The 13,412-nt window shown below is 35.4% G+C and overlaps 1 protein-coding gene across 1 annotated transcript in view; it reads right to left on the minus strand.

Moving 5' to 3' along the window:
* The window catches only part of ARHGAP24 (Rho GTPase activating protein 24), a 109,994-nt gene that overhangs the window by 40,542 nt on the left and 56,040 nt on the right, over positions 1–13,412 (minus strand). The window lies entirely within an intron of this gene.

Consider the following 13,412-nt stretch of genomic DNA (forward strand, 5'->3'; position numbering starts at 1 on the left):
AAGAATTAATATTTCATAAATAAAAATATTTCACAAAAAAATTCATTCCTCTGGATGGAAGTAGGGTGGGAAGTCTAGGAAAAAAACCAGTTTAAGAGTCCTAGAAACCCAGATCTCCTGACAATTGTTTTGCTCAGTTGTTTCAGTTGTGTCCAACTCTCTGTGACCCCATTTAGGGAGTGGGTTGCCATTTCCCTCTTCAACTCATTTTACAGATGAGGAAACTGGGGCAAATGGGGTTAAGTGAGTTGTCCAGGGTCACACAACTAGTAAGTGTCTGAGGCCAGATTTGAACTCAGAGAGATGAGTTTTCCTGACTCCAAGCCCACCACTCTGTCCACTGTACTACTCTAACTGTTCTTGACAAACACCCCAGCAAATACCTCAAGGGACACCAGATGGAACAATGAACAGGAATATCAGAGAGAAATACCAGTAAAGTCATTCATTCCATTATTACATAAACAAATTATCAGAAAACCACACACTAAGAATACGGAATATTGGGTGGGGGTGAAGGGAGAGATAAATTGATTGTGAGCTCTGGTAAATGTAGCCTGAGACCAGCAGTCTCTTGGTCCTGGTCAGGCAGAACCACAGAAGGGAATAGGCTGGGGGAGCCCTCTAGGAAGCCTGAAACCAACACAACCTTTGTATCTAGTTGGGACAAGTCAAGGCTGTACTGGGAAAGGTAATCAACTCCCAGTTGGGGATTTTTTTTTTTTAACAAGAAGGAGCCAGAGGTGGTTCCACAGGCCAGCATCTGCTTTGTGATATCAGGAAGTACCAGCATAAACCAGTGATGGTAGCAGGGCAGGGAGTGGTTCCATTCACCCCACACAGAACTCTAGTGATAGGATCCATAATACAGAAAGGAAAAAGAACCAAACGGATGTTCCAAGAATGTAGAAGGATGTAGAGTTTGGCCATCATGCAAAGTCTCAATCCAAGAAGGGGTGTGGTATGAGTGAAAAGGTCCAAAGTCAATGAAGGATTAGGATCAACTGTGGATTAAGAGAAGTCCAAACAGTAAACCCAGAAAAGGAGAATTATACAATAAGTACAATAGAACCTCAGCAGGAAAAATAAAAATTACTTGGTTACAGTGACTGTAAGAAATGAAGCATAAGGGAAAAAATATGAAAATTTTGCACTGATCTTTTCTGACCTCAAAAGCTAAGCAGAGGTAGTTTAGGTTAGTACTTAGATGAGACTACCCAAGAGTGCTATGGCTATAGGCTTCCAGGCTTTTGGGTGCAGTTCAAGCGTAACCTCTAGAGTCAGGGTTCAAAACCCTTCCTCTCCTGCCAGTTCCTGTGTGATTATGGGAAAATCATTTAACCTCCTTGGGCTTCAGTTTCCTCATCAGCAAAATTAGAGTTGGACTAGATAGCCCATGAAGTCTCATCCAGCTTAAGACCTATGATCCTTGTAAGAAAAAAAAAAAAACCAGGAAGGAGAATAAATGCCCTATAACATGAAGGTAGAAAACTATAAGCAGTGAACTCCTTGGAAAAAAGAATGAATAAACAGAAGTAAATGAACTCCATGGAATAACAAGCAATGTTGGCATAAAATAAAATGACCAAAAGATTAGAAAACCATGGAAGTTATCCACTATCAAAAGCAAATGACCTGAAAAAAATTTTGAGGAGACAGAATTTAAGAATCCCACAATTTAAGAATCTCAAACCTGTGAACAAAGAAAAATTTGTATATTACAATAAATTATAAAAGAAAATCGTCCAGATCATTTAGAACCAGACAGCAAAATGAAAAGAGAAAAGAAAATGAAAAAAAACCCAACAAAAACCAGATTAGCTCCTGAAAGAATTCCCAAGTTGAAAACACCCAGGAATGTCAAAGCATAAATCAAGATTTTCCTGGTAAAAGAAAAAAATGCCACAAATATCCAGAAGAAAGCATGCAGATACTAGGGTACCTCAGTCAAGATCATATCAGATTATATTGAATCTACTGCGAAGGATCAAGGATTGACTTTTTCCAGTCTTTGTATCCCTAGAACAGTGCCTGGTACACAGTAGATACTAAATAAATGCTAGTTGACTTGAGATGAAGTCTTAACAACAATATTTTAAAGGATGAAGAAAAATGCTCATAATAAAAAATGGACCTTGGACAAAAGACTTTTAATCTGTCTTGATAAAAAGCCTAGGAAAAATTTTGGAGTGTGAACACAGGTGACAAGAGAAACCTAGAACAGTGAATGCATTTGAGCCACTATAAGGAACTAAATGATGGTGAAGGGCTTATATTCAAATAAAAAAGGAAGAAACAAGAAGAAAAAAAAAGTTTACATGATAATTTTGTTGCGTATTTTGTGCAGAGTAGATTTACAGTTTCATGTACAATCATCTTCTTATTGAACTATGTTATGGAGATGCTTATTTTATTCCACAAATTAAAAGTAAAATTAAAAAAAAGAATCCTATCATTTTCAAGGATCACAGAGGGAGCAAGGAAGTAAAACTCAGGGCCCTGGTATTGATTTTGCTATTTCGTTGGCTTTAAGATAGGAAATAAACAGGAGGGAAAAGGGAACACACTAGGAAAGAAATCAGGAATAATGGAAGAAGTTACTATTTCTCATGACTGTGGTTCTTCAGAAGAGTATACAAACATGGAGGAGAGGATGAGGGTAACAAGCATTCTACAAACCTTATCCTTACCTGAATGGGGCAAAGAATGAATAAATACACAAAAAGAAAAACACCTAAGAGTTTGATATAGAAACACATCAAACTCAGTAGTGAAACACGCAGGGATAGGGTGAAGGGAGAAGGAGATTTAAGAGAGAGAGTAATGTTGGGAGGGGAATATTCACAAACTTCATCTCTGAAGGGTGAATGATAAAGGAGGGATTAAAAGGAGAGAAAAAGTTTAAGAAATGGTGATTGAGGTCTGGGCTGGGTGAAGAGAAGGAGGAGTGAGGAATAGGATTAGAATAATTTCAATTATAGATTGTCAACATTTATCACATTCCTTTTCTTTCCCCACTTTTCTTTGTGAATTAGGACAGGGACTATGAAAGGAAAAAATTATAAGAGATTAGACTGGAGGAAAACACACAGTAATGAGAATGAAATTAATCCACCCACTAAACAAAGGAGCATAACAGACTGGGTAGAGACTGACACTACGTTATTTTTTTAAAAAAATACTTTAAATGAAGATTAGGAAGGAATTAAAAAGAAGGGTTGAAATAGAAGGCACTATGCTATAGGAGAATTTTTAAAAGTGCCTGTGGCAATCATGATTTCAAAAGAAAAGAAAAAGTAAATTTGTTTATTATAATATTAATAATAGCTAATTCGTAAGATTTACAAAGTGCTTTACATAGATTTTTTCATTTTATTCTTAAGAGATTTAAGTTTCTTGCTTAGGGTCACTCAGCTAGTGTCTGAGACAGGATTGGAACTCAGGTTTTGCTGGCCCTAAGTCTAGTATTCAATTTTTTTTATAGGCACCATAAATAGTTATATTAATACTTAGCATATAACTTAACATATACGGACTGAATAGCATAGCATCTCAGTAGAGATAAAACTAATCCAGTTACAGGAAGAAATAGACAACCACACTTAATTGAAGATGTCAATGTTCTTTCAAATAATGTACATCTTTCAAAATAGTAAACAAGGGAGAAGCTAAATGCCTGAATATCATTATTGAAAAGTTAGATATGATAAATATCTAATGATTAATGAATGGTAATTGAAGAGGGATAAATACCCTAAGCTTTGAATGAGACCTTTACCACAACTCGTTGATCTAGGGCATAAACATTTCACAAATGAATGCAAAGCATAAATATTAAATATTAATATTTTACTGACCACAGCATTAAAATTATAATCATTCAAAGGTAAAGGTTGATCTGCCTGACACAATTCTCTCCTCCACTTACCTGTCAAAGTGATTTTCCTCCAGTGTGAGTCTGACCATGTCATCCCCTCTACTAAATAAATTCCAGTGGCTTCTTACCACCAGGATCAAAAATAAAGTTCTAAGGTTGGCATTGAAAGCCTTTCATAACCTGGTTCCCCCCTACCACCTTTGCAGTCTTCTTCTTATAAGTTACTTGCCAGTATATACTTTGGGATACAGTGACCCTGGCTTCCTCGATGTTCCTTGAATAAGACACTCCATTTCCTGATTTCAGAAGCATTTTCAGAGTCCACCCCTTATATATGTAACTTTCTACCTTCTCATCTCAGCTTCTTGGTTACTCTGACTTCCTTTAAGACCTAGCTAAAATCTCATCTTCTATAAGAAACCTTTTCCAATTTCCCTGAATGCTAGTGCCTTCCCTCTGTTTATTATCTCCAATTTATACCATGTATATCAGTTATACATGGTTGCTTTCATGATGTTTCCCCCAGTTCCACCCAATTCATATCACAGTGTTTTGTGGGCTTTTTTTTTGTATCATTGTTACAGTAATTATTTCACATTGTTTTAATTTCTACTGCAATGTTTATAGGTGACATTATATTTGATGTTCTTTTCCCATTTGGTTCAAGGTTAAAAATTTTAAATTCATGTTTCTTCTTCTTCTTATTTCTCATTCTTTCCTTTCCTCTTCTTACTCTTCCTTCTTCCCAGTTTTGATATTAATTCTGACTAGTTGATGCTCAATTGAACAGCTACATCAGTTCATACTAGCATTTTCCTGCCTGTTAAGATGTACTCAATTTCATTTTTTGAGGCATTATTTGGTTCTCAGCCTGTCCAGTGCCTACAATTTTTTTAAACTACTGATGCATTAGGCTTCTGTATAATCAACAATTCTTTTACCTCCCATTTCTTCATGTGAAACATAATTTTCCATATATTTCTGCCTATCATCACCTTTTTCCATCTTTCCACTGAAATTAAAAAGTATCAAAACATATGTTGATTTAATTTGGAGTATCTTATCAAGTTTTTCATAGAATCTCTCTTTCATTTTATCCTTTATATTAGCACATAAGCTGAAATTTGTCTGTAGTACCACCAGAAAGCTGCACACACAAACAAATTTCATGGTACATGTGATCATCACACACACACACACACACACACACACACATATAAAATACCTAAATTTACAAAACAAAATAAAACCAGTCATTAAAAAAAATTTAGAAAGCCACAAATGTACTCCCAAAGTGGGGGAAATACTTGGGTCGGATGTATTTATAGGTAGACACTTCATTGTTTGTTGTTTGATCATTTCAGTTGCGGCCAACTCTTTGTGACCTCTTTTGGGGTTTCTTGGCAAAGATACTGGAGTAGTTTGCCATTTTCTTTTCCAGCTCATTTTACAAATAACGAAACTAAGGGAAAAAGGGTTAAGTGACTTGCCCAGCACTACACAGATAGTGCCTGAGTCCAGATTTGAACTCAGGGAGAGGAGTCTTCCTGACACGAGACCCGGCACTCTATCCACTGTGCCACCTAGCTGCCCCATGTGTAGACACTATTAGACATTTAAATAATAATGAAAATTTATGTTACAAAAATTATTCTCAAAATTAGAGATATCCACTAAAACTGTTTTATGAGACATATATCATGCTGATCCCCAAGCCAGGGTCAAACAAAGCAGAAAAAAACAAAATTATAGACACCTTTAGCTAAGGGATATTGATGCAAAATCTTTAAATAACATACTTTCAAGAAGACTACAGGAAAAATCACAGAATATACTTTACTATGACCAAATTGAATTTGTACCAGTGATGGGTGAAAATTAGGAAAACAATTAACATAATTGATTATATAAATGATGAAAAATAATAATGATACTAATGATGATGATAGCTAATATATATGTAATGTTTACTATGTGCCAGGCCCTATGCTAAGTGCTTTATAAATATTATCTCCTTTCATCCTCATAGCAACTCTGGGAAATAGGTGCTATTATCTCCATTTTACAGATGAGGAAACTGAGGCAAAGAGGGGGTATGTAACTCGCCCACAATCACACAGTTAGTAAGGGTCTGAGGCCTGATTTGATGCTAGGCCTGGCATTCTATCCCCTGCACCACCTAGCTGCCCCCATTATCTGATCATTCCTACAGATTCATCAAAAGCCTTTGATAAAATGAAGCATGGCTTTATGTTAAAAAGCATAATCATGGAAGAGATCTTTAAAATGTTCAATAACATATCTAAAACCAAGAGCTCCAATTTTTACAATAAAAGATACTAGAAATTTTCAAAGTATGAACAGTGATAAAGCAAGTATGTTCCCTCTCACCACTATTATCTGATATAGCTGGTTAAAGCAATAAGACAAAGGAATACAATTAAAGATATAAATTTTGACAAAGGGGAGAAAAATAAGTGCAAAATACATAAAATATCTGGGAATCAACTTTTCAAGAATGTGAGATTTAGGTAACTATAAAACACCCTTTATAAAAATAAAGATAATAATTGGCAAGATATTTCATGCTCATGATTGGATCATGCCAACATACTAAAAATGATGGAATTCTAAATCAAGGTTTAATTCTATGCCATTAAAACCACCTACAGGATACTTAAAAGAATGGGGGATAAAGGTAGGAATGGGAAAAACACGATATTTCCAGGCACCATTATATTAAGAAATAAACATCAAAATTATTTGGTATTGGTTAAAAAATAGGAAAGTAGATGAGAGGAACTGACTAGATAAGCAAGGACCAAGAATAACTAAAAACAGTAGATCAATGTTTGGTAAAGCCAAGAATATTTGTTATTGGGGCTTCAAAAAACTACCTCTTTCTGGGAGTTTCTAATTGCTGAGAAAATAGTAAAGCACTTGGGAAGAACTTAAATTTAGATCAGAATCTTACAACATATATAATAATAAGTTTAAAACAAATATAAAAGTGACATCATAAAAAATAGAGACGAATAGGAGGAGTTACCTTTAACAACTATTGTTAGGGTAAGGATTTTTAAATGAAACATAGAAGAGCTCATAAAATAAAATTAACAAACTACACGAAGTTCAGAATCTTTTGTGTGAACAAAATAATGCAAATATAATTTTTTAAATGATCTAGTGGAAAATATTAGTTGCATCGACTAATACTGAGCCAAAGGATATAAGGAACTGTTACAAAAAAGAGTCTTAAAGAGTTTCCCTAATAAAGTAAGTCATCAAAGAGCAAAAATAGTCTTTCAAAAGAATTTAAACTGTAATGACCATATGAAAATATGCCTCAAATCATTAATAGGTAGAGAAGTGAAAATTAGAACAACTCTGAAGTTTTACCTCACAAATTAGTAAGAGTGATCAAATTAATAAGGGTGATAAAAATGGGAATAGTCAATATTAAATTTGGAATTATGCAAGAAAAAAATCACTAACCCACTCAAATGCTTTAACCCAGTAGAGGTTTTCTAGCCCAAAAAAGTCAAAGATATAACTAAAAGTCCAATGCATACCGAAATATTCACAGTATCATTCTTTGATAACAATGACTGGAAAAAAAGTGGGTACCCACCAAATGGTGGAAAGGCTTTGCAAACTATGGCACATGAATATAATGAAATAACATTGTATAGTATAAAGCATAGATCTGAGGAATTCTGAGAGATGTGGACTGGTATGAATTGATGCAAAATGAAATGAATAGGACCAAAAAAAAGTGTACTACAATAATGTAAACAAAAAGATCCCTAAAAAGGAAGTAAATAGATAGTGAACGCTACCCTGCAATATTCCTTAATAGTCCTAGGACTATTAAGGGCAAAATGTGTAGTTAGTGGCCACGACATAGTATGCTTTTGCTTAATTGTTTCCTTTGTTATAGTTAAAGATTTGGTGTCTGCATTTTGAGAAATGATTGTGATGTGTGAATAGGACGCTGGATGTGGACTTAAGAAGACCTAGGTTAAAATCCAGCCTCAAACACTTTCCACCTGTGAGATCCTGGGCAAGTCACTTAAACTTTCTCAGTCCCAATTTTTTCATCCGTAAAATAAGGATATTAAAGTACCTATCTCATATGGCTATAAGGATGAAATGAAATACTATATGTAAAACCTTTTGTAAACTTTAAAGCATTATGTAGGTAAAGCATTATATAGATATAATAGCTATCATTATTATTACTATTATTTTAAAAGTACTTATTCATTCATTTTGAAAACAGTATATTTTTCATAAAATTATGTTAAATCTTAAAGTCCAAATATCTCAATTATTTCTACAAATAAAAATAATTTATGAATTTTTATTTATAATAACAAATCTAGTTAAAAGCATCCCCAAAATAAGAATGGAAAGAATCAAATCATATTACTTTTTTCCCAGAGAAATAAAGCAATATGAAATCATAGAAGAATGACTAATGTTTGAATTCACTGGGGAAAAGAAAAGACTCAAGTCTTTCACTTATTTTTCCCATGAATTCTAACATTCAATCATTACTTTATGATTTCATATTGCTTTATTTCTCTAACATTAGAAAATTACGCTCATTGCCTCTTTATAAGAAGACTAGAATGTTCCTCTTAACTCTGCTGTTTTCAATCATTTATTCTACTGTTGCTGTTTTCCCCAGAAAGTCTAAATTTGAATTCAAAAACACTTTCTGAAAATGGAATCTGGGACATTGTCTATTCAATAAATGAAACATAAAATGAATAGGTTTTAGAATACCACATATACAAAAATACAGCTAAGGAACATGAAACAAAACTAAATACTTATACCATGTATGAGTCACATTACTTTATCCATTTTAATAAGTCCTTGCTTCTGCTCAAAAAGTCCTAGCACAACTAGACTAGAAGGGGGAGGGGTCAGAGGAACCAGAATAAGATACAATTTTAACATAATGATGATAACAATAATAACAATAATTATTAACATTTATGTAGCATTTTAAAATTTGGCAATAATTGCTAACATTTACATAGCATTTTAAAATTTAACAATAATTGCTAACATTTACATAGCATTTTAAAATTCAACAATAATTGCTAACATTTACATAGCATTTTAAAATTTACAAAGTGTTTAACACACATTACTTAATTTTATCCTCACAATACCCTTGGGAGTTAGGTGCTATTAGAAGAGCTGAAGTGATTTGCTCTATTCACACAGCTAGTAAGTGTCTGATCCCGTTTTTGAACTCAGGTCTTCCTCCCTCCATTTCTAGCACTCTATCAAGCAGAACCAATATGGCATTATGCACTGTCAGGCAACTGGTCACTCCTTTTAACCCAGTGATTCTTCCCAGGACTTTGTACCTCAAGTATTGACTCAAATACAAAACTATCTTCTCAATTTGTGTTCTCATTGATGTGCACATTTCCCTCAATGTTGGGAACTGCAATCTATTTATGCCCATCTTATTAAACTTTTGCCCAGTCTTTCTGGAAGTTTGTCACAGGGGGTTCACTCAACCTGTTCGGACCTTCCATACTTTTGCTCAACATTGTGAAGCTACTATTGTAACACAGCACTGCCCATGAAGACATCCATCCCTTACTCTCTCTATGTGAGCAGCCCATTTTCTTTTTTTATATTTTTATAGTTCCTTATTACAATCTGTTCACACTCATCGTGTCTATTACCACCATCATGTGTCACTGTTGCAGAGTGACATTCGTTGATAATTCTTCAAAGACCACATCTTGTAACTCATAGCCATACGGCAATACCTTTAGAACGTGAGTATTAAAAAGATAGGTCTTTTTTTTTTTTAAAGGAGAAATTTCAGGTCATTAAAAGAATTCTGTAATTTCCCAAAAGCAACCCAAATTGCTATCTTCCTCCTGTTTATAATTCTAGATCCAACTATCTGCAATATCTGTCCAAGACAAATTTACTCATAATGGATGAGCTCAACAGGTTGTTCATCTCACTGCGCGTCACAGTCTGGACAACGGATAGTCTTCACCTACTTGTCTTTTCCTGTGTGGATGGTTAGGCCAAACTCTTTTGAGTTGTTATGGATCTCCTCCAGGGGGTTCTTGGGTTAGACTCACAGTCCTGGATGTGCTTATAGAGGAGGTAGAAATAGCACTAAAGAGAACAAAGATGGAAAAAGCAGCTGGATTAGACTAAATTGACATAGAGAAGACCTCTGCTGGAGGCAACACACTTGTGAGAGTATTAAAGGACTGACTGATTCATAAAGGACCACAGATGTGGCAAAAAAAAAATCTTGTAGCTTATTAACTCATAAAAAAGATGCCTGGGAGAACATCAGCAAATGCCAATCAGCGAGCCTCCTTTCCCAGAAATGACAATTTGAGTAGCAAAATTCACTGCTGCATTATTTGTAATGACCAAAAGTTTAGAAACATCCTTCAATAATTGGAAAATGGTTGAATAAATTACATTATTATAATAAATTATAAATATATTAAATCACAAATCATATAAGAAATAATATAATACTAATAATAGAATAAATTATATATTAAAGTATATTAATATACTTTATTATTATGACTATATAATATAATAGTAATAATAGTACAATTATAATAGTATTACTAAAATAATATATTAAGATACTTTACTATAAAAATGATATGAGGCATACAAGTAAATACTAAACAAAATTCTCCAAAGTGAAACCAGCAGAACCATAACTACATATACATTGACTGCAACTATATAGAAGGAAGCAAGGAAGAGAGAAAGGAGAAGAAGGAGGTGAGTAGAGGAAGTGAGAACCTCCCATAACCAGAAGGGGACATAAAACAAAAGCATTTTATGTGCTTATACAGTTCATTAATTTATTCATTCCTCTTTGCTAAATGCTAAGAGTTTATGGACTTCTTTGATTAATTATGGTTTCTGACAGTTATTAAATTTATAATGATTTTTAAAGATTTATCACACAGTAAAAAAAAAATCATAAACTTTCACAAATCTTTACCCAGGTGAAAAAAATCATTCTTTAGTCCATCTTTTAGAAACCATATTTAAATGCAACAAAAAGGGAACAAGAGATAATTAAACAAAGAAAATCACAATCTACCTTCATTCCCCTATTATGGTATTAAGGTAAATTACTTTCACTTTTCCACCTAAAGGTTTTCTGGCCCATAATTAACTAAAGCCATTATAGTTATTAAGGCTCTAGAATGTAGTGAGGTTCTCGTGTACTATAAAATGTAATGAAAAACAACTTTATAGACGACAAAAGTTAAAAAGGACAGAATTCACAAGACTAAAAAAGATGATAACTTAGAAAAAACAAAAGGCTACTACCTCCTCGTGACTAGAACATTCTTCCTTTTCACTTCTCCTCAAGAACCACAAGTCGTTCAGTTGTTAGTGCATAGCCCTTAAATCACTTTGTATGTTTCATTCATATGTATGGGTATATATATATATTTATATATATATATACACACACACAATACATACATACACACATACATACATACATATGTGGACGGACAGCCAGAGAAAGAGGGAAGAAGGGAGGGATGGAAGGAGGGAAGGGGAGAGAGAAAGAGAGACACAGACGCACAGACATAAATGGACGAGGAGAGAGGGAGAGAGAGAGAGACGGAGGGGGGGGAGGGGAGGGAGAGAGGGAGGGAGGGGAGAGAGAGGTAGAGAGAGAGGGAGAGAGAGGGAGGGAGGAAGGGAGGGAGAGAGAGAGGTAGAGAGGGAGAAGAGAAGAGAATATTTACTTATGTGTGAATGTGTTGTTTAATTTAAGCTCCTTGAGTACCACCAGGACTGTCTCTCTTTGGCATTCGTATTTCTAACATTGGGCAATAGTCCCTGACGCATAGGGACAGGCCCTGGACCTGTGACTTCTGTGGTACAGAAAATTCCAAGGAGAGGAAATTCCCTCTCCCAATGAAGGTCGGCACTTTCTCTATACCTCATCACCCTCAGTGGTTACCTGGAGCATTGCCTGGCTTTGAGGCTGGCCCTCTGTCCAGCTAGGGATAGGCAGTGCCGCTGCCTCTCCAATGGTCTCTTAGTTGCCTTTTCTCAGTCCTCATTCTCCTTGACCTCCCTGCAGCTTTTGACTCTGTTGGTCACTTTTTCCTCCTCCATACTCTCTCCTGTCTAGGTTTTCTGTACATTACCATCTCCTGCTGCTTCTCTGACCACTCCTCAGTCTCCTTTGTGATCTAACCATAGGCATCCCCCAGGGCTCTGTCCTGGATCCTTGTCCTCTTCTCTCCTGACACTGCCACCACCCTGCTACAGGCCCTCATCACCTCATGCCTGGACTATTCTCTCTCCACTCCAATTCATCCTCCATTCAACCACTTAAGTGATTTCCCTAAAACACAGGTCTGATCATGTCACTCCCCTGCTCAGTAAACTTCAGTGGCTCCCTATTGCCTCCAGCATCAAATATAAAATCCTCTGTCTGGCATTGAAAGCCTTTCCTAACCTAGCCCCCTCCAGCCTTTCTGGTCTTTTGTGACACTGGTGGCCTGGTTGTTCCAGGAACAAGACATCCATCTCTGCTCCAGGCATTTTCTCTGGCTGTCCCCCATGCCTGGGAATGGTGTCCCTCCTCATCTCTGCTTCTTGGCTTCCTTTAAGTTCCAATTAAAATTCCATCTTCTACAAGAAGCCTTTCCCAACTCCTCTTAATTCGGGTGCCTTCTCTCTTTTAATTATTTCCTTTTTATCCTGAATATAGCTTGCTTTGTACATATTTGTTTATACATTGTCTCCCCCATTAGATTGTAAGCTCTTTGAGGGCATGGATGGTCTTTTGACTCTTTTTGTATCCTCAGTGCCTGGCACATAGTAGGTATTTATAGATGTTTATTGACTATAATATCTATCAATGCATATTATCATATATTATGACATATATATATATATACACACACACATATGTTCTGTAAAACTTGGACTCAGTCAAAAGGCTGCGTCTGAGGATCTAAAATGCCACACTTGGCCTTGAGGCCATAGGTTCCCCACTCCTGCATGCTTCTCAAGTATTATCGTATGCCTCTTGATTGTGTAAAGTGCAGAGCTGGCATGAGTTTGGGAGAGGAGAGACACTAGATCGTCTGGCTTCCAGCTTTAAGTAAGGATGCTGCACCTGGGATATATGTAGCCCCAGGCAAAAAAAATTGGCGGTGGTGTCTCTGTCTATATAAACAATTTGATTTAAAATGTATTACAAAATTCCTAGACTCATAAGGTACACTGATTTATCATTATGCTATAATGGAAATTAAAGTAACCAGAAGGCATTTTGAAAGATTCTAATTTTAATAAATTTTCAAAAATGTTTCTATTGCATACAAAATTCTCACCAACATATTTGAGATGGAAATCACTTGATCTCTGGATTTCTTTGTGCATTAAATGCACAGCTTAAAGATACAGGACAACTGGACATCCCAAGACAAACTTTTTTGGGGACAAAGAGAAAAAGGAGATGATTTCA

The sequence above is a fragment of the Trichosurus vulpecula genome, chromosome 6 (assembly GCF_011100635.1).
Source record: "Trichosurus vulpecula isolate mTriVul1 chromosome 6, mTriVul1.pri, whole genome shotgun sequence".
NCBI lineage: Eukaryota > Metazoa > Chordata > Mammalia > Diprotodontia > Phalangeridae > Trichosurus > Trichosurus vulpecula.